Source organism: Tamandua tetradactyla, chromosome 2 (genome assembly GCF_023851605.1).
Source record: "Tamandua tetradactyla isolate mTamTet1 chromosome 2, mTamTet1.pri, whole genome shotgun sequence".
Taxonomy (NCBI): Eukaryota; Metazoa; Chordata; class Mammalia; order Pilosa; family Myrmecophagidae; genus Tamandua; species Tamandua tetradactyla.
In genome coordinates, this window is record NC_135328.1 from 109,899,388 (window position 1) to 109,927,185 (window position 27,798).

General features: G+C 40.4%; 1 long non-coding RNA gene across 1 annotated transcript in view; it reads left to right on the top strand.

The window, feature by feature from the left end:
- Positions 1 to 288: 288 nt before the first annotated feature.
- LOC143661421 (uncharacterized) overlaps positions 289 to 27,798 on the top strand; it is a 207,421-nt gene continuing 179,911 nt past the window's right edge. The window contains exons 1-3 of the long non-coding RNA XR_013164574.1: positions 289 to 823; positions 18,015 to 18,179; positions 18,639 to 18,762. This is a non-coding gene — a long non-coding RNA (uncharacterized LOC143661421). The remainder of the gene's footprint in view (positions 824 to 18,014; positions 18,180 to 18,638; positions 18,763 to 27,798) is intronic.

A 27,798-nucleotide genomic window follows, 5' to 3' on the forward strand; every position in this document is an offset into this window, starting at 1 on the left:
CTTAGAATAGTATCTCTCAATTTGGACCTCCACAGTCCAAGGGCTCAAGAGTCACAGGTGGTTAGTGTGGTTACTGTATTGGACAATGGAGGTTTAGGAAATTATAATTTTAAAATACAGATTGGCAAAATATAAGCAGGCTTACAGAAAAGGTGAAATCCCGCAGAGCATGTTGGAGCAACCTCTTGGACTGTCTGTGTTCCCTTCTCTTCTCTCCCATGATCCTCCTCTTCACTCCCATGATCCTCCTCTTCTCTCCCATGATCCTCCTCTTCTCCTGCACCCTCCCTCCCCACCCAAAAACACAAACACACTCACTATTCTGTGGGGCACAACTCCTGGGAAAACAACTCTCTTCACCTTTCAGATGCTGTTGCTTTTCTCATCTTGGCAGGGAGAAGCCACCTTTGTAACTTCTGAGCAGTATACTCAAAGAGATGATTTATGCTTTGGATTACTGAATGCACTATATTCATACCAAACTGTACTCCTGTTTTCATCAAAAACAAAAGACTGAAAGCCTCTTTTTCACAGGCTTGGAATTGTTGTTATTTACCATTTTCCTGAACTTGTTCAGGCAAAGGAGGAAGGGAGAGGAGTAGAAAGAGAAAATGGGATTCTGAGCAACAATTAGACCAGCTGCCCACAATCATCTCTTCTCTTTGGCTACACAAAAGACTCTACTTAGAAGTCTTTAGGCCTTCATAAGTGTGGCTAATGTTCATATTTCGAACAGATGAAATTCTCGAGATAAGCATGATTGAATTAAATGATTAAAACCAAGTCACCTCAGAACCATTGGAAACATAAGAACCTTTAAAAAGTGAGTATATGCTAACTTTAACCAGAATATATGTTGAAATACATAGGCCTTCTAGATAATGCTTTCTTTGAAAATGTATCTTGCTTTTGATCAGAGGACTCTCTCTGGGGACAGGGTGATATGTATCATGGGTAAACCCTCTATATCATCATTACCTTCCAATACCAACTCAGAAAGTTCAGTCAAAACTCCCAGGCAGTTCTAGCCAGGCCGTGAGTCCTGCCACCCTTGCCTGCATGTGTGCTTGTGGGGAGCCTCATCAGGACAGTGCTGGCTAATTGAGCTCTGCTGATTTGATATAACTGGATAAAATTTTATGGCACTCCATGATTGTAAATATGCCTCTGCTCATTCACAGCCTGGGAAGGCTGGAGAGCCATTACATCTTAATTGGGTAATTTCTATTCCAGATCTCTAAAGGCAGGGTTGCTGCTTCCAAGGCATCTCAGAGCAACACCTCTGGTGCCAGCTGGTGTAAGACGTGGGCAATTCTAAGAGGACCAAGGACTTCACCTGTTTTAAAACAGACACCTGGGTCCATTATACCAACCTCTTTGAAGGGCAAAATATTTGCTTTAAAGGCCTGTTTTGTTCCTCCGTTTTCTCTGTGATTTTTTTCTCTTGTTTCATGTAAACTGAATTTGTGGAGGTTTCAACAAATTTCAAGGCCATGTATTTATATACCAAATGAATTTTGTTTTAAGTTCATTTGCAGCTTGCAAAATGTGTTTGTAGGTGGGTGTAAACACACACACACACAAACTTAAAACCCAAAGGAAAGAGCTCAGTTCTCTGAGTTCATAAATTGCACCAATTAATTGGTGTTATATAATATGCTGTGCCATTTTGCAGAGGACTAGGAAAACAAAATGAGACAAGGGAGATGCAGTGCAGAAGAAAAGTGGCGGTGTAAAAGTGTAAAGGAAGTAATCTCTGACCAAAGCACTATGAACCAAACCAAAACAGAAGAAAGGCAATAAAGGAACTGTTGCAAGGAGGAGAGAGAGGTAGAGAGAGAGGTGGGAAACAGCAGTGGGTGCCTTTCCCTCCACTACAGAATCTGCGCAGTAAATTGCTGTGCTTTAAGGAGAAGTAGCAATCAGCACCGATTGAAATATCCCTGAATGCAGGGTAATGACATTCCTCTTCTCCCTCTTGTGTCTGGCATGATAGACCATCATCAGAAATGTGCACCAGCATGCAGGGTACACTTTTCTGACACAGGAAGATCCCTTCAAAGGATCCCAAGACCAAAAGCCCAGTGGGCATATAAGGCATACATACCGGGCCAGCTTCCGGGGTGTGCGACCTGTGCTGTCACAAGGGGCTCTACTTAGCAGGACTCCTGGCTTGGCCTAATCTCTGATGTCACCACCTCAAAGTTGAAATCTTTAATCATGTTTGAAAAGGGGCTACAGGCTGCACATTTTCATTTTGCACTGGGCCCTGCAAATCATCCAGCCAGTGCTGAGTGCCCTAAATAGCATTAGTTAGAGTGTGTCCAATTGAAATATTTCATCCACAGCTTCCCTGACTGGTTAATCAGAAGAGGGGAAGAAAACAACAATGCATAGAACTGTCTTACATTTTATGAGGTTATACCTAGCCCTGTCATTAGCCAGTTACATAAAGGACTGTGGCAAAGGCAAGAAGCAGTCTGCAGCCCTGGACCCCAGCTTTGCATCAGAGAGCCACTAGTGCTGTTCTTGATTCATCTATTGATTGGGTCAAGTTATACCACATCCCAGGTCAGGTAACATCAAATGTGACTTGAAGCGGCAAGACAAAACATGCCCTGGTGGAAAGTAGGAACAACATTGGAGGGAAGTGTCTTTTTTTTGTTTAAAATGCCAAGGAGGATGTGAGACCAACCTACGAGTACAGAGGTGATCATAATAAAATAATGCTGCTAAATTATAAATGATAGTATGTGCCTCTCTGGACCTTTTCATCCGAGGCACCATGGATTTGATTAAGCCAGCTTATAATTTCTGTGCAGGTTCTCAGTGCAACATTCTTTGGTGTGAATATGTCTCATGTAAATCTTCCTCACCAATCAGTAAGACATGTCCATCCTTGGCAGAGAGCTATGAAACAGAAAACAGGCACAAAGCTTCTAAGTGGGTAGATTGTTGCCAACAGTGAAAATATGCAGAAAGCCATCAGAAGGTTCCTTCTTAATTAGTGTGTTCTTTGATTAAAAGGAGCTCATTTTTGAAAACCATTGCTGCTAGTGAACAGCAGGTGACTTGAGTTTCGGGGGCACAGGTACAATTTAACTGGACAATTTAACCTCAGATTTAAAAGGGTCTCACCTGCCAACAAGATTTGGCAGTGTGCTTGTGTGATTATGTAAAGGGAAAAAGGGCATTGAGGGTGGGCAAATTCTCCTAAGGAGAGATCCAGCCATCAGTTCCCCCGAGCTGTGAATGTCGGGTGTCCATTGCCAGCATCTGCAGACTCAGGTTTCACTTCCCTCCAGATCAGGCTTAATTAAGTCAGTCATCATGTATCTCATTAAAGACAGCTGAAAGAAGAAGATGGGCGTGAACCATGGATTTCTGGGATGGTTCCATCATCCTGGATTTCTAGTAGAGATAGAAAGGCTCCCCCCAAGAAGCTAGGCAAGCTGCCACATGGGAAGCTACATTTACAGAGCTCAAGCCTGGAGCCACAGATTCAAGGTCTCCTGAGATTGGGGAACCTACACTGGTGCCATGCAGTGAGGAAGACTGGGATTAGTTCAGTATCTGCAATTTGCTAGAACCAAAACCTCTTTGATAACCTGAACTAGCCCTCTGTGCTCCATGGGCACTTGCAGCATGGAAGAGGGTTAAAGCCGAGGTTTCAAGGCTCAGTTTCCTGAGTTTAAATCCCAGCTCAATCTTTTCTGAACTATAGTACTGTGATTTAACTCTGCTGTAACTTGGTTTTATCATATGTATGTGCGTATATGTGTGTAACACACACACATATGTATTTTTAATATATTCATGTATACATGTATATATATATGCATATATTTATATATGAGTATTTATACCTATATGTACATATGTGATGAATGGCATTTTTATATATACAAAATAAGGATGATGAGATAATTGTTCATAGGTTGTTGATAGGATTCAAAAGAAAAAGTGTACATCACGTACTTAGAAGAATGTGGTACATAATGAGCACTTAATAAAATTGTTTAATAAATCCTAGTTATTCTCTTTTCCAGATGCAGTATTGGATAGGAAACATTGTTATTTCTACTCAAAAAATCAAACGACTGATTCCACCATCAACATTGTTAACTTTATAAGGCAAGGTTTAGAGAATCTCTAATACTATTTTTTCCTCTTTGGATATTATATCGTTAAGTTCCCTGACTTCTCAGAGGCTGGTATCTTATGAAGCTTTGGGGATTGGCAGGTCTAATATTATACTGGCAAACCAAGGTGATATAATGCAAAATGGTCCAATGGATAGCATATTGATTAAAAAACCTTAGATGGGTAACTAGGTTAATAATCTGAATACATTCAGGTTCGATTCTGCCTATGGTCAAAATGTGACTGATAATCTTTTCCAGTTCCATGCAGATTATGTAAATGTTTTCAAAGCCTGACCTTCCTTTTTGATTTTACCATGTAAAGCCAAGATTCTGTAGATCTATGAGGTCAAAGAAACCAGTTCTTCCTAGAGCCAAAGAAATTGTGATGGAGAAGGAAATGGAGTTTTAAATTCATGCAAACCTTTGGAATGTTGATTTGCTTATATTACCAATGAAATCTCTAGAGCTTTCAAGAAAAAAAATGAGTAGAAAGTAAATACATTTGACATTGTAGCTGACACAACATTAAACGTTCTATTTTTAATTCTGTCATGATTGTTTAAAAACCTGCCGTAAAAGTGGTCTTAGCTTCCAAACCGCTATTGCACATTTTGAAGTCAATTGGCTCAATGTTTTTCCAATGAAATTTAAGACAAGCGGGATGGCTTTGAAAAAATTAAAATGAATGTAAAAATTAAATTAAACATTTCTGGCTTTTTTGCCACATAAAGTTAAATGTAGAGATAATTTTGGAAGAATGGAAAGTCCACTTGTCTTTGGAGTCCAACAGAATTTTCTACTTAGCTGTGTGTGCCTTAGGACAAGTACTTTAATTGCCCCAAGCTTCCCTTCCTCTGACTAAAGATTAGAAAAACTTGCAGAATTGTTATGAGGCTTAGAAATAACACACACAGTGTATAAAACGGAAATGCACCTGACCTGATGCCTGACAGAGGGTAGTAGGCACTTCAACACATGCTAAGCTGCTGCTGTTGCTACCACCACTGCTACAACTGTTATTGCTATTATTATTTTATCATCATTATCTTCATTGTCACTATCAGCATTATATGCCCATGCTGGCCACTCAACAAAATCTGAGCTAATACAGTTACTATTTTCAAGGACTAGTAGTCTAAAGTAGGATTAATGCAGTAAGTATATGCAATATATTTGTGGTGTCATTCTCTATCTGAAGCATTTCCATTAGGAGAGAGGGGAGGAGGAAGCTGTGAGTCTACCTGCCCCGTGTGTTCACTTAAGCTAAGTGCTAATGCACTGACATTGGCAGCAGGGGTGGTGGACCTGCCAACCTTGTGGGGTTTCTCAAATGGAGTGGTGGCATAAGGGGAATGCAGAAAGAGACAGGGATGCAAATAGCCTTACGGTGAGCACTGTGGCTACTCCTGAGCACTTGGTTTATTTATAGTTCAGAGCCAGTCTGAAAGGCAATAAGAAAATGACTTAATGGCACCTCCTCAGTCTGAAGCAGAACTTGCTTTTTCACCTAGAGAGAACTCTGGACTAAATCCCAGTCGGCCTATCCAGTAAGCCATGCCAAGGAGCTTCATGATAGATCAGGTTCTCACCAGGGAGCAGTTGCCCTGCATGGCCGCCTGCATGCCTTCGTTTGCTTTTTTCTCTTCTTTTCTTTCTCTTGCTGAGCCATCAGGCTGCCTATGGACTTTGGGGGAAGCCCTTGTTTTGTTAGCCATCTGTGCTTGAAGGATTTGGAGAGGACCCAGGGAAGTACCAACTGCAGTGATTAAAGGGCTGGACTAGGACTATGAGAAGAGTCTGAAAAAGAGGATTCATTATGTAAGGATGGGCCAAGGGTAGTTGGACAATGGTCTTCAAGTGCACCCAGTCTGTTCACACAGGGAATAAAAGGCAGCCACGCTTCTTCTCTAAGAGGTAACAACAAGGACTGAACTCCAGGCAGAGAAGCTCAAGCCCACCCCTTTGGGATCTCTGCCCCACTGTGAATTCCCCTCTCAACTCACTTGCACCTAAGTTGTCTATTTATAGAGAAGTGGAAGAGAGAAACAAAGCCTCTCTCCTCTCTGGGCCTCTAAGAGATGGGAGGTACAGTCCAATGAATGGTTAGCCTGATTCTAGGCCCTAGGCATCCTCCTAAATTCTCTTCTACCAGCTCAGAAGTGCATTCCATTTTTAACATCTTCACCACACCCTTTGTCTTTATCACATCCAGAGTAGAATCATGTTAAACTGTTCAAGGTTTAATGAGATTAGTATAAAATGAGGCCACCCACTCATCAAGTAAAGGGGCTAAGCTGCTTTAATATTAACACTGACAAGAGCCTGCTTCACTAATTTCCTTCTGTGTTTGTAGTGGCCAAAGTGGCCCCGTGGTTCAAACTGTCATATCAATCTGTGTCCTGATTCCTCTGTAACCTGAGCTACCTCCTAACAGCCCCGCAGAGAACGCAGTCTGCAGTAGAATGAGGTTATCTTGATAGTGACAAAACTAACTCAGGTCCCAGACCCTTGCATCCTTAGAAAATCTCAGTCTGGCCTCTCCTTAATGGGTGGGCAGAATGAATAAGGCCATTTTCAACCTCCATTTTAGCTCATTTGCTTTGACCTTTTGCATTCATTAAATGTCCCATTCTATAGCTCAAACTGGTGACTCTTGATTCACTGGACAGACCTAGAATGCAATCTTGAGGCCAGTGAAATTTATTTGATACCTTCACACTCATCTCAGGCATCCATCCTCCCTTCTTCTGCACCATCTCCCAGTTTTACCATGTTAAAATGAATCAAATAATTACATCGAGACCAAAAAACCATATATATGTTAGGCCCAATTCTACTCGAGTACAGTTTAAAGTGCTGAAGGAGTATATTCATTGAGTTGGACCTGATAACATAATTCATCTGGCCTGAGTTGCTCATCCTCTGATCAGTGATTGTGCTGCCTATTCTGTCTCAGGTATTGCAGAAGTTAAGGGATCAACATAGTTCCTGGTGGGTTTTTTTGTTTGTTTGTTTGTTTTTTAGAAACCTGAAGACATACCTGTGTAACCATACCTTTGTGAATGGAATGAATGTTAGCATGACTCGAGATTATGGTACTTGAGAGAAATGGTAGAAGAGGTCAAGAATTAGATTTTGAAGAGTATTCTTTGCCATGCCAGGAAGTTTGCTTCTTGTGCTACAGCCATTAGAGAGTCAATGGAAACCTTTTGGCATGGTCACAATGTGACTAGATTTTTTGTTCTTGTTGTCCTGATTTTTTAGTTTGTGGGTTTTATTTTATTTTTATTTTTTTGTTTTTTGCCTGCAGGGAGGAGGATGGACTGTATTGTGGGGAATTTTCTGGGTACAAGATCAATTATTAGCTATAAAATGTAAAGATAAAAGATGATCAAAGACCTAAACTAAGGCATTAAAGTTAGAAAGACAAGAAGGAGAACACTTTGAAAGATATTTAAAAAGTGAAACTGATGTAACTTGTAACTCTTTGATATTTGTGGATTGGAGCTAGGGAGTAGCTGAGGATAACTTGAGTTTTTGATCTTGTTATAAAAACTTTTAGAGTACAGGCAAAAATCCCAAAGACTGGAAAATACAAATGAGTTGCCAAACTTTAATAAAAAGAGAAAGGATAATCCTGATGATTCCAAACACTGTATCTGACTTTGAGATATTGAAAGGTACTTGAAGAAACAATCAGACTATCAATTTGCAGCATTCTATGAGAAAACCAATCATCAAGTGCAACCAAAACAGCTTTGTGAAGATCAGATGGTTCCAGACCAATTTCACTCTGTTCTGGAGTGGCAGGCCAGAGTGACAAGGGGAGAAGCAAGAGTTGTAAGCTACGGAACTTCAACTAGAATTGGGATTCTGATTCTATTTTACATGACATTCTTATTAACAAGTCAAGGAGATAAAAGCTAACTCCAAAGAGGGGTATAAACTGAGAGGAGAAAATAAGTGGGGTCTCACTGTGGTCAGTCCAATTAATATCCTTCTTAGTGACCACTGAGGCAAACAACTAACGTTAGCTCTTCATTTGGCAGGAGTTACTAACACAATTTCAAGTTAATTATAATGAGTGAGGGAAATATCCTTCCTGCTCAAGTATTTGAAACCAAAAAGGGTAGATATCTACAATGTGGGATTTAGAAGTAAACTCTTCCACTACAAGATGTACAGTGTCAGATGAGGACATGCAGTGAGTAAATAGTGGAGATTATTATTCACACCAGTATGGAAGCTGGCTGAATTCTCACACTAAAATCATAAACCTATCCTCCCCCTTCCTTTTAGAAAAGAGGATTACCATTGATTGACTGATTTCTATGAGCCAAATGCTATGCATGACCTATTATATATGGCTTCTTAAAAGAATTCTGCAAGGAAGGCATTATCTTTTTCATCCTACAATGAAGGAACTGGGGCTCAGAAAGGTTAAGCCAATTATTTAGAGTCACACAGTTAATCAATTTTTGGAGCCAGTATTTGAAACTAGGTTTGTCTGCTTCAGCACCATTATTCCACCTCAGAAGGCCAGCCCTTTGAATTAACATTTTCTTACATCCGTAACAATATTGACATGTATATAGGTGGCTTATCATTTATACTTCAATGTGAATAATTTTCAGAAACTTCTCCGAGTGGCTGGAGGCGGGGAGGGGTGTTACGAAATTGGTGAGCACTGAACAATTGAGATGAGAAGGAAAGGTTTATTTCCAAATGTAGAAGAAGATGCAATTCAGGAAATTGAGAACAGCAAAGACAAATTTTACCTCCTTAAAAATGATTCTTGGCCAGGCTCTCTGCCCATCGTAGAGAGAAGAATTATAGACATTGTTTAAATTCCAGTACAGAGAACTCAATAAGCACCTTTCACCAACACACACACAATAACAGATTGTATTAATAGAAGTTTTAAAACTGCCTCAGACCCTAAAAATCTTCTATTGCCACTTGCTCATTTTAAACATAGAGTCTCTAGCCCAGAATGATATCTTCCTAAGCAGGGTATCTCAGCTTCTTATGGCTAAAAGTATACTCAATGCTAAGTCTTCTGATTTCTACTGCCAAGGTGCCATCCATAAGAACTATAGCTTTTTCATAGTGTAAGTTCATACCTGTCTGAAGCAATGGGTTCTGGGCAAATTACGTTCCTTGGAAGTTCTTGCTCTTTTGGCTTATGAACTGTTTTCTAGCTTAAAATAGAAGAAATAATATTAGAAAATACTTGCTTTTTTTTTTTTTTATGTTCCAAAATCCATGCATTCCTCCCTTCCCCTAGGCATTGCCTCTTCTCCATTCATGAAGAAAAGAGTTTGACTATAAAAAGATTCCCCTGGCCACAGCTGATATCTTCACATGTGCGCATGTGGCCTAATTTGGATACATGAGCTATAAAGGGGCCTTTCTAGGGGTTTCTGGAAGAGAAGTTTCCAGGTGCTTTAGAGAGAGCTACAAGAAGAGGCTGCGGTTCTTCCTCTGGATGACATGGAGTCAAGGTGTGAGTTCTAGAGCTAGTGTGGCCATTTCTCTTAACAAAATGAGGTTCCAGACTGAGGCCAATATGAATGCACAAAGAAGGACAAAATATACAAAGGAGAAGCAGAAGGAAACAGAGGACTGGTGACACAAGAAATCTCAGCATCAAAGAGCACCAGAAGATGCGTGTACGTGAACTAAGTTCCATTTTACATTTAAGTCAGTTTGGATTATGTTTCCTGTTGCTTGCTTCATAGCCATCTCAACTAGATCTAGCTGTGCTTTGTACCAGATGCAATGGCCCCACAGTACTGTTGACTGGCTAAAACCACCTGAGGGTTCACAAGACAACGTAGTTGACAAGCATATCCTAAAGTCTACCACATCCAGGACGCTACTAGAGTATGAGTATTAGTGTGGCAACTGGCTCTCCATAGAGCATAAAGTCTAGTTAGAGAAAGGGAAATAACTATAGAAAAGGAAGATGGCAAGATAATACTACGTATTCCCTAGGGCTCAATACAGAACTTAAAACAGTTTTAGAGGAATTTGAAGGAGGGAAGAGTCCCTTTGACATGAGAGTATTAGGGAAGGAATCAAGGAAGAAGTGAGATGTGAGCTGGCTCTTAAACTAGATAAAGTAGGTGACAATACACTGCGTGACAAGCTCCATCTTAAATTAGAGTGCATGATATCCATCTTGATTTTTTCTGCTATCTCTGGAAACCAGGTGGGGAACCCCTGACATGCAATGGTTTGACACTTGATATGCCAAGTGAGAACACGTTTCCTGTTCTACCCCTTTCTACGTGGAGGGCCTTCATTTAATTGTGGTTCTTAAAATGGGATTTCCAAACTGGCCGCATCAGCAGCATCTAGGACTTTAAATAAATGCAAACTTTCAGGCCCCAACCCAGACTCATGGATTCAGAAACTGGATATGGGCCCAGCAATCTCTGTTTTAACAAGCTCTCTAGGTGATTCTGACGCATGCTCAAGTTTGAAAGCCACTGCTCTCAAGGGGTTCTTAAGAGGCATTTAACCTGAGCATTTATGAACTTGAATGAGGTAAAAAATTAATTCTAACTTTATTTTCACCGATTCCTTACCAAAATGTAGCACTTCCCTCCATTATGAAGGAGGGCAACAAACCTCAGTGGCATTTAGCAGTATTTGTCACCAATAGAAATCACAGATCTTTTCATATCACATTCCAGTTGTTGCAAATACTTCAAAACATCACTAACACTCATTGCAACTTTGAAATTAGGATAATTATTAGACCTGCTGCCAGCTCTTATTAATGTGTTAAAAAAGAAACACATTATTACTCTATCATATTCTTATACATATTTTGCTAACTCTGTTTTAATAGAATTGATTTCCTTTGTGATTAGGACCAGAGGATTCACCAGACCACTGAAGGGGTGCATGACACAGAAAAGCATAAGACCCCTGGGCCAGGATAATGTAATGTCTCTCCCTGAACCCCTCACTCACCGCTCCCAGCAGGAGAAGTGGTGATGATCTGAGTGGTGAGAGCTGTCAAAGCTGCAGTGAAAGCTTTACTCTACTCCTTCCCCTTTTCCCTTGCAAAAGCTGCGAAGAAAGCTTTACTCCATTGCCTCTCCCTCTCCCTTGCTGTCTGTTTACAAAGTGCCCGCTTGCGAGGCTGCTTTCCACCATGCATTGCGGGTGGGGGGCAGGGTCTACAAGTGATCAGTCTCCGGCCCTGGCCGGCAAATGCGTCTATTGTATTCACAGCTGAACTACCAGAAAGCCCGCCGGCCACAGTTCTAAATCCACACGTTCCAGTACAGCTTTTACCACTCACAGAGCTGACATTTTGTTCTCCATGTCCCTGTGCCATCTCTGTTTCTTAACTGGTTCCAAGGAAGATAAGTACCATTTAAGGAGCCTCTAAAACTTCACCAAACTGTAAGGCTATTCTCCTCCCCTATTTTTCTTCAATAGATATACTAGAGGGAAGGAGGCAATGCAGGAAAACAGGGAACCCCATCTCCACCCAGGAATTTTAATTGTTCCTCAAGCTGCTTTGGTACCACGTGCCAACCAAAAGCTGCAGCAACGTACTGACTTCACGGTTGTCCTCGAATAAGGGCTGTAAATTAGTTGGGTCATTGCCCTTTAAAAGAGGAGGAAAAGATGAGGTGATAATAATCAAGGTCATCGTTGTGCATCCAATGAATTCTATAAAACAGCTGTAAAGGTTCTTCCTTAGTCACCCTGCATAAAGCCTAACACTGCTCTGCTCACAGACACTGGCTGATGTGCTAGATATTCACACCAGACTTTTTCTAAGCAGCTCTTTTCTTTCCTCTTTGTCACTATTTTTAGGCAAAATAAATGAAGCCTTAATATGAACTAAAAGAGGGCAACCATGATTACAACATCTAGCTTTGCAAATATGTGAAGGCATAAAGCCCACCAACATGTTGACCCCAGAATTTCAATCAGGGTCCCCAAACCAGCCTAAAGCCATACCAACAGTTACCACTTGTTGAACTAATTACTATGAATAAGGCCTTGTGGTAAATGGTGTCTGGGTACCATCTCACAGTGATGCTGTGGCTAGATTTACCGTTATCCCTCTTTTATAGATGAAGGTACTGAGGCTTAAAGCAGTTAAGGTAACATCCCTAATGTTATAAAAAGGGGTGGGGCTCGGATTTAAACCAGGCCTGGATACCCAAAAGCCCAGGGTCCTTGCTACTGTCAGAGATATTGGTCTCTTTCCTTCCCACCTCAGTTTATCCTCCCTCTTCAGCACTCTTGCTGTACCTTCAGTTAGGAGTACACAAATATTTTGGGTGCCTGGCTCTGTGTGCTTTCACAAGGTGTCTAATTTAAACCTCATAACAACCATGTTATATAAGTCATATCATCACTCCAATTGTATTGCTAAGCAAACTGAGGCTTAGGAAGTGGAAGTAATTTATTTAAGATCAAACCTCGCAGCTAATAAAGTACCATAGTCGACATACGAACCCTACTCTTAAGTCAACATTTTAAAATACTGATAAAGAATCAGCTTTGGTGACAAGGATTCTCTAACCACAACATCTTTGCCCAGTAAGTCTTTTTAGAGACAGCTGGTGGTTTACACAGAAGGCCATGGCCCTATGCAGCTTCAATCCACCAGTGCGCCAAAGCTTCTTGGCTTTCTAGTCTACCTGCACTTCCAATGGGAATTGTTTCCTCTAAGTCCTCATGACTTCCTGTGGCTCCCATTTCAGATAGCTATTTTCTGAAACACAGCAATAGCATTTCTGCACATGGCATATAGACCTTTGGTAATTCTGAATGGAAAGACTGATATAATTGTCAAATCTCCCCATTCTGATGAAAAGAGAAGGCTGGGAGGACAGAGTGAGTACAGAGACACTTTGACATTTGTCAGCTTATTAGCAGGAATCTTTAAGGCACATCTTCTTGGTGGCCAGTCACACTCAGTGTTAACACAAAACGACTGGCCCCCTGGGCCTGGAATAAACTTTATTCCCCCATTAAAAAATAATTGCCTACAGAAATTGGACATAAAGCCGAATGTGGGCTCACCAGGCAACGAAATAGACCAGGCACAGTTTGGTGGCTTAACTGTTTTGAGCAACAGTTGTTCTTGGCCATCCTTTCCATGGAAGTATTCAACGTAATCTATAATTGTGCTAAATAGTGTGAAAGGGAAACTGCTTCAAGGCTAATATGATAATGAATATTATCTGGGAGGCTAGAGGAAAGGCGGTAAGAGATATAATTTTTCATGCTTTTTTGCTGTTGTTGAGCTAAAAATAAAAGCCTTGTTAAGTGGAGTTTTAACTGAATTACATTTCTCCATTTCTCTCACAATTAATTTTTGTATGGCCCAATTGCAATTTGCAATTTTTCTGCTTTTACACTGAATATAATGTCATGAATTGCTTGGGGAACAGCAGAGGGCAGTGCTGAGCTGGAGCTGGCGCTGTGACCGCGCTTCTGGCTGTAAAATTGTGCTTGTTATTAAATGAAATCTTAGGGCTAACTTAGCCACAGAGGAAATTAAACTGCTAATTATGTGTGTATAAACCACTGAAAATGAGTCCAGTTGTTGCTCAAGATTTCAGAAACACCCACCTCTTCTCTTTAGATTTAAAATATGTAATTACTCCTGGAAATAGTACGTACTAAAGAGTTTATATGATTTTTTTTAAAGTCTTTTAGTTATCTGTTGTATAGCCTGTCTTTTTCTGAGTAAATAAACAAAAGATTGGTGGGTTTTAGTTTAGTTTTTTTTAAAAAAAATAATTCATGTTAATTTCCTTGTGAAACAAGTGCTCTACTCTCAGATGATGTAGAACACAAATCTCTATCGGATTGAAGCCAAAATGACCACATTATTTTCAAAGCACTTAAAAAAAAACAGATTTCTGTGAAGGCAAAAACTTCAAAGATTTGGTGAAGAGAGGAATCTGATTTGGGGTGTTGGGGGGAGAAGGAATGAACACATAAATATGCATATTTTAGAACGGTGATGTCATTGTGAACTTTTTGTCATCAAAAGGAAACAGAAAAACAGATATCTTAAAATAAGAACTCAGTGACTAATCAGGATTATTTTAGGTTGTTGCACTGCGCAATGTAGCCTTGTAATTGTGCGTGTAGACTATCAGATAAGCAAAAGGGAAAGAAATTTGACATCAGTTTTTAACAAAAAATATGAATTAAAACTGACAGTGAATGTCTGTGTTTCAGTGACTAATTTTGAGTAGTTTACATGGCTCAGGTCCTTCATTCTGCAAATAGTTCTTCATTTCAATCTATTTTACATCCTTTCTACTCAAAAGTATATTCCTAAAACAACATCCACATCACCTGGGAGCTTGTTAGAACTGCAGCATCTCAAGCCACTAAATCAGAATCTGCATTTTGACAAGTCTGCAGATGCCCTGAATGCACATACACATTTGAGAAGCACTGTTTTAGGTCTTAGCTCTAAGAATTTGCTTTTCCTAAAAGGGTATCCCTCCTACTTTTCTTATAAAGCCTACAACAGCAAACTCATTTACAACCAATGAATAGAAGTTTTTGTAGTTGTTGCTGTTTCCCCCTTTGCAACAAAGGCTTTGAAGACCTTTCTTTAATGAGTGTTTTTTTATCAGCCAGTTTTAACTGGGCCGAAACCATTGGCCAGTCACGATCTAGAGAGAGTCCAGGGAGAATTAATGTGAACCCAGGACATGGCATTTGCATATTTCTTTGTAGCTTGTCTGGTCCTGATGAAGACTGTGGAATTTTGTAGGTTCACCACCCCTTACATTGACCTGGCGCTCCAGTTCAGTTTATGCCTTTTATGGGTTTCATGAGAGTATGATAATGGACCTATTTTACTTACCCATCAACAGCTATGAACCAGAAGCTTTTTCCTCCTTACTCGAGCAAGAAGGCCAGCCTGGGTAGGTCAACCAATCAGAGTAATGAGGCTCTCCTGCTTGGCAAAGTGAGATTAATCTAAATCAAATACTTTCCACCTTGACAATTTTAACTAATTCCCTCAGGAATAGTACACGAGCTATGTGAAGCCCCCACAGTCACCGCAAACCTCCGAGTAAAGCAAGGCAGGTAATGCCTTTTAAGCTTGCTAATGTCTTATCCTGCTGGGTTCTACAACGGAATAAAAGAATAGCTGCAACTCCTCAACCTAGCATTACAAAAGAAATGCAGCTTTCAGGGAAAGAGACCAAAAGCCCTGGGCTAGCTGTCTAGAGGATGACTTTATTCTATGGTGAGAGCTCTGGCTGCCTAGAATAAATTGCTTCTTGCATTGTCTTTCTGCTTCCATCCTGTAATCTTCAGAGGATCTAAAATGCCAGGATTCCAGGGGTGTACTCTGAGATATTCAGACTGCAGATCAGAGAAGCTTCGCTCCCCAAGATGCATATGCTTTCCAGTGTATGAATCGGCAGCCCCCAGTCGGCTGTCAAGGACAGCTCAGGTGTGCTGCAAGCCCCTGGGCTTCAGGATACAACCTCCTCTGTGACAACAAGAATCTGAACTACTGAGCCCAATTCCAGAGATGGGTCTGCTGGATAACACAGTGGGGTGTCTAAGACGACTGCTCCCTTCCACCTTCAGCAAGTGGAAGGGTCTTGCTTAACTCAGTCTGAGCTTTCTTGGTTAATCAAATAGAAGCTGCAGTGGAGACAAGCTAGGTAGTATTTGACCTCATGGGCACCTACCTTCTACTCTCCCCCAACCTACACCCCAAACATTTTAGAGGGAATCGGTTACCAGAGTGCCTTGGCTTCCAAAACAAGGTGTGTGGCCTTGAGCTTTTGAAGACTTTTTTTTAGAGTTGTTTCTTTGCTGTTTTTTAAGTCAGGGTTATTGAGATATAATTTACATCCAGTAACATCCATCTTTTTAAATGTACAGTTCTATGAGTCTTGACAAACGAATGCTATCACAATTAAGATATGGAACATTTTCATCACCCCCCAAAATCTCTCACACCCCTTTGTAGTCAACCGCCACCACCCCTACTACCCCCTGCAACCATTCATCTCTTGTCTGTCCCTGTAGTGTTGTCTTCAGTCCTGAAATGATTTTAAAAATATTTTTAGCAATAACCCTCCTTTTTCAAAGGAAGTGACAGAGAGTCAGGCACAGTTGAGAGGGCAGCTTTGTAGTCCCTTAAACAGGTTCTAATCCTGGCTCTGTCCCTCAATTACAGTATGATTTGGGGTTTCTTACTTATCTAAGCCTCAGTTTCTCATCCATTAAATGGACTAACAATAATCAGCAGCAGTTAATCAGTAAAGTTACCACATTACTTCGCAGGTCCATTTAAAATAATTTTTTTCTTACGCATTACTTATCAATTTCTATTTATCTTACTTCCCATGATACAGATTTGGGATCCTACATCACACATATCTTTTCCTCTTCAGTACCGATACAGTACACTAAAGTTGTGTGGAACACACATCAAGTAAATGAATATTAAGCACCATGAAAAATAAACAGCTCATATTTATTGCATTATTGCTACATATGTAAGTTTCCATGAATGATGTTTATTATTATTACATATGTTTTAAAATTTTACATGAATTATATTTTTGTATCCTTTTGCAACTTGTTTTCTTTTTTTTCAGATTTATTCACTATTTAACCACTAAATACCATTCCAGGTCATAAATAAGCCAGTCTACTTACCCATGTTCCCATTTCTTACTGTACATAAATGAAGTATTCCCTGGAATAGGTGAATAATCACCGAGCTAGGGAGTGTTCTTTGGAGAAGGAAGGGGAGAGGGAAAAAGGAGGCAGGTAGGGGCTTAAGCTGTAGTCATCGCATGTTGTTTCGTTACAAAAGAGAGACAGAGAAAAATAGAGTTCTGGAGCAATACAGCTAGCAAATTGTTAATATCTGTCTGTTAATCCTGAGTGATGACTTCATGAGTGTTCATTCTTTTACAATTAAAAAAAAAACCTTAAAAATAAAATAAGCACATGCAAAAAAAATCAGTGAACACAGTTTTACTCTAGAATGCATAATCTTTCACAGAGACACTGAATTTGTCCTCTTAAATTTTTCCTAATGAAGATTTTTTTTTCCATAACCAGTGTAAGATATTTGCAACATATCCTAATTAGCCTGGCAATAAAAAGTCAAGAGTGATGCTTTCCCCGATAAGTGTCACTCCATCAATGGTAGTTAGGCTGTGCTGTGTTTGTCTGTAAGAATGCAATTGCATTTTTTCCTGCTGTTCTTTTTGTGTTGTGGTTGGAAGTACTGAGTTTTGTGTGCTAAGAAACATGTGCAAAGACCCTTTAAAAATAACTATATCTGGTTCGTATGATAAAGGGAAAAGTTACGAGGCACCTAGCAATTTATCTCATCAAACTCTCTGCGGTTAGCATGCTCACCACCAAGGGAATATGCATGCTTTCCCTTCGTCTTGCTCATCTTTTACAAAATAAAGGGAATTTAACATTGGAAAGGAAATAGCTAAGCTTTGGCAATAGTTGTGAGCTTATCCCATTATTTCATTTTAATGGCTTTCCCCACTATTTAATCCCATCTTCCCCTTCTTCTATGACAATACTTATTAGTATGCACTTTGGATAGCTAAGAAAACAAACAAGCTATCAAAATACAGCTCGCACCAAGTTCCTCTCACGAAGGTGGCAAGCCTGCATGTTTCCCTGCCCCCTTGTGGCTTGATTACAGAATTCCTGCTGCGGTTACCCCCACGGCTCATTACCCTGCCTCTGAAATGCTCAGGAATGATAAATCCAAAATTCAGCTCTACCACTCGTGGCAGAATAGCTGGCATTATCTTAGTGGCTGGTCTTTCCCTTACTGAAACCATTTGCTTTCTTAAGGAACTGTGGCCTCCAAAATGCTCCTGATCACAGATGATCTGAGAAGCCATGGACTTCAAGCCAGGTCCGAGACTGAAGTTTCCAAGTGAGCAGGTTGAGCCTGCAAAAAGCATCAGGGGCCTGGACAACTAGGCACTTGAGAAAGGCCACGGCTTCGGAAGGCAGGTTTGCCATTTGAGTTTGTGAATATGGACTCTAAGACAAACCCCACTTTTGATAACCAGCCAACAATTGTTTTGCAAGAACTGAGGTTACAGTCAGAGCATGTCTGTTAGATGGAATTTTGATCTGAGCAGGACAATGAATACCATGTAGAGTGAGATATAACTTTCTATAGTTAAGAAGGGGCAACTTTTAAAGTTAATTAAAGACCAAAGAAAGATTTCATAGCTAAGCTATCATGTAAGTTCTTTCAGACAGGGTATATAAGAGAAGCAAGTCGTGGCCATAAATAGTTTTTCTCAAACTATGACAGTACTGAGAATCAGTCCAGTGTGATCAGCATTTAATTTATGTTCTTGAAGGGTGCTCCCAAAAATGCTATTCACAAAGAGGGAGAGCTGCAAATGCAATCCCTATCCAAGGTTAGGGAAAGAATATATCATATATGTTTCTATTTTACAGATGGAAAAACTGAGTCACAAATGAATTAAGATTATTTACTACAGATCGCGTGAGAAATCACTAGCAGTGCAGGAAACAAGAGTGCTTCATGGATATGAATGAAGCTGATCTGCATAAGACTAAGGTAAATCAGAATACTGGGTAAAGGATGATATGGCCCATATTTTCATACTTCGACTTCTGTGTGAGACCAAAGGGAGAGAAGTATATTTGGTGCAAAATTTATATTTTGGGCAACACATTATCTAATTTAACTTGCATTACTTGAACATCATAATTACATGGACTCTTGAATAAGGAGTGAGATTGTGTTTGGTTTGTACAGGGTAGTGTGATGTCACGAATACATCCCAGAGTAATTTGGGCAGAGAATAAAAAGTATTGCAAAGTCCCCTTGGGGGGACTGGGGAGAAAGGAGGAAATATTAAACTCCCCCATCTGGGGAATTTCTGATATTCTTGCAAGCAGTGGGGACAACCAATTCAATAGGCTGAGACCTTGATCTTGGGGCCCGCCCCTTTGAAACTTATTTCCGCAAAGGAGAGGCTAAGCCTACTGATAATTATGCATGAATCACCCCCAGAGAGTTTCTTTTGTTGCTCAGATGTGGCCTCTCTCTCTAAGCCAACTTGGCAGGTGAACTCACTGCCCTCCACCCTACACAGGACATGACTCCCAGGGGTATAAATCTCCCTGGCAATGTGGGCTTTGGCTCTCAGGGATGAGCCAGACCTGGCATCAGGGATTGAGAAAGTCTTCTTGACCAAAGGGGAGGAGAAAGATGAGACAAAGCCTCAGTGGCTGAGAGATTTCAAAGAGTTGGGAGGTTATCCTGGAGGTTATTCTTAAGCATTATATAGATATCCCTTTTTAGTTTATGGTGTATTGGAGTGGCTAGAGGGGAGTACCTGAAAGTGTTGAACTGTGTTCAGTAGCCTTGATTCTTGAAGAGATTGTATAACTATGCCGCTTTTACAGTGTGACTGTGTGGTTTTGAAAACCTTGTGTCTGATGCTCCTTTTATCCAGGATATGGACAGATGAGTAAAAAACATAAAGGATAAGTACATAAATAATAGGGGAAGATAAAGGGTAAAAACTAGGTAGGTTGAAGTATTGTGGGTCAAGGAGAGAGAGTGGTATGGGGTTTGGGTTGTGCATTCTTTTTTTTTTTTTTTTGCTTTTATTTCTTTTTCTGGAGCAATGCAAATCTTCTAAAAATGATCATGGTGATTAATACACAACTATGTGATGATACCGTGAACCGTTGATTGTATAGTATGGTTAGACTGTGTGAATATTTCTCAATAAAAACATATTAAAAAAAAAAGCACATTAAAAAAAAAAAGTGTCTCATGGTTCAGATAAGAATTTTTCTCTCCAGAGCAGACTTTCTCTCTGTACCAGTAATGAACTGCTTCACTGCTTCCTAATGTGCCATGTGCCTTAGTCAACTTGTCCTTCTAGGTTGCTGAAGGCACCAGGTCTTTGTGCCACCATGCAGTGTCAAAATGTCACAGTAATATCAGCTGGGTGATGACAATGGGGGTACAAGCCAAGGGGCAAAGAAAGACATCAACACTTTTGTCATGCAGCATATAGATGCCGTTGCTGTTTGGATCAGCATTCAAAACAGATGCTTGGAAATAACATAGAAGCTAAAAGATAAAAAGGAACCTTTGGCCCCCTGGGAAAATGATTTATCAACTATTTGCTAGTCTCAACTTTTAATCAGGCATTCATATTGGATTTATAGTTGGTTTGGTGGCTTGTTGGGAAAGCAGTTTATAAACGGTAAAACGTCTTTGCTAATATTATCATTGTGCAGATAATTCTACACAGTAATCTTGCTTTCTATTCTATCGGAGAATAAATGACCAGATATCTATCATATTCTATAGGAGTACAAATGACCAGATATCTATTATGTCCAGGCTTAATATCATTACTTTGAATTCAAAATAAAGCTAAGGAGACCTAAGGAAATAAAATGAGTGCATGTGTGTCTACACACCCACATATATATGTCTATAGGTATATACATATACAATATAAATGTTTTGTGAGCTGTAATTCAGAGGGAAATAAAATAGTAAGTTGGAGAAAAATAGTAACTATTTTTTTTTCATGTGTTCCTTTCCATTCTCCAACCTGGGAGGAAATTGATTTTCCTGATGAAGTTGATGGTAGGATATGTGGATAGATTGATAAATACAGACACAGACATATCCACCCTTTGGTTTTCCCTGCTTCCTTTTGCCTCACCATCTTGCAGCTTCTCATCTGATGGCACCTGTATTCTGTTCCCTGCCCATCCTTGGTTAGTGCTAGATGAATGTTGGCTCATGTTGCAGGTTAGAAGTAGCCAATCATGGCCCAATTTAGTGTTTGTGGAAATATGGTTGTCTGGTCTACCTGAATACATGGAACCATCTTGGCTTGTTGAAAATGCTTCTTCATGGTACTGACCCCAGATCTACAGAAACAGAATCTGTTTTTAACAGGGCACCCTCCCCCCACCCCCATATTGATGCATACTCAAATTTGAAAACCACTTCCTTAAGCAGTGATCCTCATTAGGGAAATTTCTTTAAAATGAAGGTACAACCAGTATAGAACAGGCAACTCATACATTAGGTTTGGTGGTGATGGTGATAGGAGGTTGAGTTCAAATTACACTACCACTTCCCCGTCTGGAAATAATGATATAATACCCAAGGGGTATCTCTCCCACCAGGATTGAAAATCATTATTAGTGATGGGAGAGGATCCTTTCCCATGGATGTGTTGAAGTAAAAATATGTTGAGAACAGCTAACCTGGGGTTTTGTGATATTACTGAAAGCAAGTACATAGGAGAAAAAGAAAAGGCATTACATGTTCAACTTATTTTTCTATTGTATGTAACAGAAACTAAATAGATTTCTTGTATTACTGAAATAATGAATAAATATCGTAAGCCTTTATCTGGTTATACTCGACATAATAAGTATATGAAATGCTGGCTTTTAAAAAATTGCTACTTCTAGTGGCCATGAAAAGGTACCACTCAGATCAGAGAGCAGAATTGACTGATGGGCCCATCTGCTGCCCCTCTCCATATACCATCTGTTCTAGTTTGCTAGCCGCCGGAATGCAATATACCAGAAACGAAATGGCTTTCAAAAAGGGGAATTTAATCACTCGCTAGTTTATAGTTCCAAGGCCGAGAAAATGTCTCAATTAAAACAAGTCTACAGAAATGTCCAATCTAAGGCATCCAGGGAAAGACACCTTGACTCAAAAAGGCTGATGTTCAGGGTTTCTCCCTCAAGTGAGAAGACACATGACAAACACAGTCAGTGTTTCTCTCTTATCTGGAAAGGCACATGGTGAACACAGTCAGGGTTCCTTTCTCATCTGGAAGGGCACATGACAAACATGGCATCATCTGCTAGCTTCTTTTCCTGGCTTCCTGTTTCAAGAAGCTCCCTGGGAGATATTTTCCTTCTTCATCTGCAAAGGTCACTGGCTGGTGGACTCTGCTCATTGTGGCTATGTTGTTCTCTGCTCTCTCTGAATCTCCTTCATTCTCCAAAATATTTCCTCTTTTATAGGACTTCAGAAACTAATCAAGACCCACCCAAATGGGTGGAGACATATCATCACCTAATCTAGCTTAACAACTACTCTTGATTAAATCACATCTCCAGGGAGATGATGTGATTGCAGTTTCAAAACATACAGTATTGAATAGGGATTGTTCTGCCTTTGTGAAATGGGATTTAGATTAAAACATGTCTTTTCTAGGGGACATACATCCTTTCAAACCAGCATACCATCTTATTCTCACAGGCTGCTCTTAGCCAATGTCTGTGCACAGAGAGGTTTATAAGGCAGGCCCATGCCAGAGAGATGCTGAGTTCCTCCTATAGCATCTTTGGTTGACAGACCACCCATTGGCCTGGCTGAATTTTTCTTGGAAATGCATTGTAATTTATGACTCTTCTTGACCTGTTCTCTCTCCCTATCTCCTCCACAGGAGTTAGGCCTGCATTCTGCTATCACTGAAGTTTCTCTCTGCCTTCTCTTAATCTCTGCACTCACCTTCTCTTTTCTCTCCCACAAAGCAACCTCCTGTACATCTAATTCTTGACTTCTTGGTAGAGCTGAACCAATACACTATGCTCCATTGAAAACACTAATTTCTTCTGTCCATGCCATCAAAATCATACACATATGCGTGCACACACACACACACATTATGGTCTATTGCTTACCTCGTCTTCAAACTACCTTCTTTTTCTAGGCTTCTGAATCTTATTCTCATGGTTTCTTGTTCTCCGAAGAATGACAATAATGGTAATGGGTTTTGTATATAAACTGTCCCCTTTCAGCATCTCTATGATAATTGCATCTTCTCGTTAATATAATGATTCGAACAGTAAATGTGCAGAGGAATCCTGAAAATGCTTAAGGAAAATCTAATTATGGGGATTTTGGTATGACTTCAAATGCTGTTTGGGGTCAGGGCCCCTGAAATCACACTCTATAAGTAACCACCTACTGTAGTTACTTCTCACTTACCTCACCTTTCCCTTTCTACTTCTGCCCCCAAAGCAGTGATGAAATCTGGGAAGTCTTTTTTTCCTCTCCAGATTATCATAATAATGCCATTTCCTGTCATACAACGAATAAAATAATTTTTTGGGGGGGTGCATTTAGGAATAAATAGGAGGAAAACATCCTATAAAATTCATCGCATTTATGGAGAATTCAAAGTTGTTCTATAAAACTGGACCCATTCCTCACATACTCCATAAAGTCCAAATGGATAAAAGATGTATACGTAAAAAAGTGAAACAGTACAAGAACTTGAACAAAGCATGAGTAAATTCTTCTATAACCTGGAAAGTGAGAAAAACCTGCCTATTGTTTGATTCAAAGCCCAGAAGCAGTGAGGGAAAATATTGATAACTTTCACTATTAAGGAAATACAGTTTCTTTGGACTTCCCCTTCCAGAAAGATAGAGAAGTACTTTTCCATATTCCTCCCACTAAGTACAGCTGAAAGCCCTGGATATTATATATGAAATAAAGATAAGAATACTCTGAAAGGTGGAGAGAAGAGGGCAAAAATCTAAGGACTTTGGGGAGTTAAGACAGGAGGGCTCCCTGGTTTCCTTCTTGTCTCCTACATCCTAGACTTAACTGCTGGAAAAGCCAGCAACGAAATGCCGAGAGAAAAATAAATAAATAAAAAGCCTGTCCTTCTAGCTAAAGGACCAAGAAAGGGGAAGCCTAGCCAGACAATAAAGTTTTTTAAACAATAACCACCCTCCACCAACAAAATACTATGGAAAGCATTGCAACTCCACCCCCACCAGCAAAGAGGAAACTAGATTTCCCTCTTCTCCAGGCTGAAACAAGGCAGCATAAACCAGTAAGTCAGAGAAGCATTTCTCAAACAGGGTGAACAATAAGCTATTTGGAAAATTTCCAAATCATACCATTCATTAAAGCAGATTGCAGGTGGAGTAGAGTAAAATATAACAATCAATTTCATTGAGAGAGAGAAAGAGAGAGAGAGAGAGAGAGAAGATGGGAGATGAATCTGGCCCTGGCACTGTGGGATCAACAATGCCATCCTAACCAAAAGGGGGAAAAGAAGTTTAACAAATAAGGTATCAGTGACTGAGAGAGTTCAAATAGAGTCAAGAGGTTACTCTGGAGGCTGCTCTTATGCAAGCTTCAGTTAGACATTGCCACCTATGATAACTTGCCAAACCCCAACCAAAACCATTCCAGCCAATCCTAAAGAACACCTAGGGCAATATATAAGATTCTACAAAGGTTCCATGCACTAGGATAACTTTCCAGAAACCTACAACCTCCAGATGGGTCCCTGGACCAGATAAGTCCTGAACCTAGAGGAGCCAGTCTCTCCAGAACATCAGATAGTTCCATCTCCCTACCCCTTATTATTGACAGCCCTTCCCACATGAAAAAGCTAGAATGGACATAGCCCAGATATCTCTAAAAAGTGGAAGAAAGATCAAAGGTGTTGGTTATACAGAGAAGGTAGGGTTTTATAAATGAGTATGATTGCTGAATCATTATATTGATATTTCTTTTAGTATCCAGTATCTTAGAGCAACTAGGAATAAAAACGTAAAATTGTAGAATTGTAACCCATACCATACTCTAAAATCTACAACTCATTGTGGGGTTATGCTTTGAAATTTCTTGCTTTTTTGTATATATGCTGCTTTTCACACACACACAGAATTTAAATGATGTTTAAAAAATATATATTCCCGCTAGTCTTCAATGTCCTGGAGAAGCTGGAAAGAAAAATCTGAGATGATGGTATGGTAGCCCATGACAAACTCTGGGATCTGTCCTGTAACTACTTGTTGAAGAGTGCATTGAAAACTATTGCTTTTTTCTCACTTTGCTTTGTATATGTGTTATATTATATAATAAAAAAGTTAAAAAATAAAATAAAATGGCAAAAAATGATAAAGAAGAAAATGTTGGTTAGTATTTACATGTATGTATCTCTACAAATCTCTCTATATGGGGATAGTTTGTCTAAGCTTAACAACCAACTGAATAAGCTATAAAATATACCAAATTGTGTTCTATTAAAAAAGATTTTTTTTTCCTTCAGGTGTGTATTAGTTAGGGTTCTCTAGAGAAACAGAATCAACAGGGAACACTTGCAAAAGTGTCTCACGTGACCGCAGGAACACAGAGTCCAAATCCACAGGGCAGGCTGTGAAGTCAACGACTCTGATGGAGGGGCTGGATGAACTCCGCAGGAGAGGGTCACCAGCCAAAGCAGGAATGGGGCCTGTCTCCTCTGAGTCCTCCTTAAAAGGCTTCCTGTGATTAGATTTAGCATCACTAATTGTAGAAGACACTCCCCTTTGGCTGATTACAAATGGAATCAGCTGTGGATGCAGGTGACGTGATCATGGCCTAATCCTATGAAATGTCCTCATTCCAACAGATAGGCCAGTACTTGCCTAATCAGATAAACAGCTACCACAACTTGGCCAAGTTGACACATGTCCCTAACCATGATAGTCCACCCCTTGTCAACTTGGCATCTATATATATATATCACCTTAAACCATACTTAATTTCCAAATGAAAACAAATAAGCACACATTTTTTTTTTTACCTGACAATACTCAACTGTCCTGCATATAACTGGAAACACATTAAATCTCTCCAGAATAGGGTGCAAATCCTTAGGCAACATTCATTCTTAAACAGTAGAACATGAACAAAACAGCATTATAGTCCTCGTTTCTGTAACTGATTATGTGGTCGAAGTTCATATTTATTGCTACCTTCTTCCACTACCCATTCCATGTTCCCTTTACCCTCAGCAAGCATTTCAGCTGGCTGTGGTTCTTTGCCTGGTGGGGTGATCCAAACCTTCATTTCTGAAGTTTCAGAGCCATTAGTAGTCCTGCCTGGATTGTGTTGTTGCAATTTTCCATTGATTTTAATCACAGGGCATGGTAGTACTAATAGATGCCCTAGGGGATCTCCTATATTCCAAGAAAACTCTTCTTTACCTCCATTATGTAGTTGCAGTCCTACTTCTTTCTGATAGTCAGGGTCATTTACCCCAGACAATAACGTAATCCCCTTCTTTGCTTGTTGATCCAGAGTCATAAGTAGCCCAAAGCGACCAGGTGGCAATCTTAACTTCCAGTTCAGTGGTATCATTGTTGTTTCTCCTGGAGGAAGCACACCCCATTTTGGAACTAAAACCTGTAGACCAGCAGAACTCAGGGTAGCAGGGACAGGAAGCAAAAATTTTCCTAGTGGATCACTAGGGGTAATATGAGTGGTACCACACCCATTTCCACCCCTTAGTTCCTGGACCCATGGATCCTGGCTGTGGGAGAAAGAGCACCATACAGTGGACACTGATTCAGAGCATACACAGCTTCCTGGAGAACATTACCCCAGCCTTTCAAGTTTTTGCCACCTAGTTGGCACCGTAATTGAGTTTTCAAAAGGCCATTCCACCGTTCTATCAATCCAGCTGCTTCTGGATGATGGGGAACATGGTAAGACCAGAGAATTCCATGAGCATGTGCCCATTCCCGCACTTCATTTGCTGTGAAGTGTGTTCCTTGATCCGAAGCAATGCTATGTGGAATACCATGACGATGGATAAGGCATTCTGTAAGCCCACGGATGGTAGTTTTGGCAGAAGCATTGCGTGCAGGGAAAGCAAACCAATATCCAGAGTATGTGTCTATTCCAGTTAGAACAAATTGCTGCCCCTTCCATGAAGGGAGTGGTCCAATGTAATCAACCTGCCACCATGTAGCTGGCTGGTCACCTCAGGGAATGGTGCCATATCAGGGGCTGAGTGTGGGTCTCTGCTGCTGGCAGATTGAGCACTCAGCAGTGGCTGTAGCCAGGTCAGCCTTGGTGAGTGGAAGTCCATGTTGCTGAGCCCATGCATAACCTCCATCCCTACCAGCATGACCACTTTGTTCATGAGCCCATTGGGCAATGACAGGAGTTAATGGGGAAAGAGGCTGACTGGTATCCACAGAACGGGTGATCTTATCCACTTGATTATTAAAATCTTCCTCTGCTGAAGGTACTCTCTGGTGTGCATTCACATGGGACACAAATATTTTCATGTTTTTAGCCCACTCAGAAAGGTCTATCCACATACTTCTTCCCCAGACCTCTTTGTCACCAATTTTCCAATTATGGTCTTTCCAAGTCCCTGACCATCCAGTCAAACCATTAGCAACAGCCCATGAGTCAGTATACAAATGCACCTCTGGCCAGTTTTCCTTCCAAGCAAAGCGAACAACCAGGTGCACTGCTCGAAATTCTGCACACTGGGAGGATTTCCCCTCACCATTATCCTTCAAGGACACCCCAGAAAGGGGTTATAATGCTGCAGCTGTCCACTTTTGAGTGGTATCTGCATATCGTGCTGAACCATCTGTAAACCAGGCCCGAGTTTTCTGTTCCTCAGTCAATTCACTGTAAGGAACTCCCCAAGAGGCCATAGCTCTGGTCTGGGAAAGAGAAGGCAATGTGGCAGCAGGAGTGGAAACCATGGGCATTTGTGCCACATCTTCATGTAACTTACTTGTGCCTTCAGGACTTGCTCTGGCTCTATCTCGTATA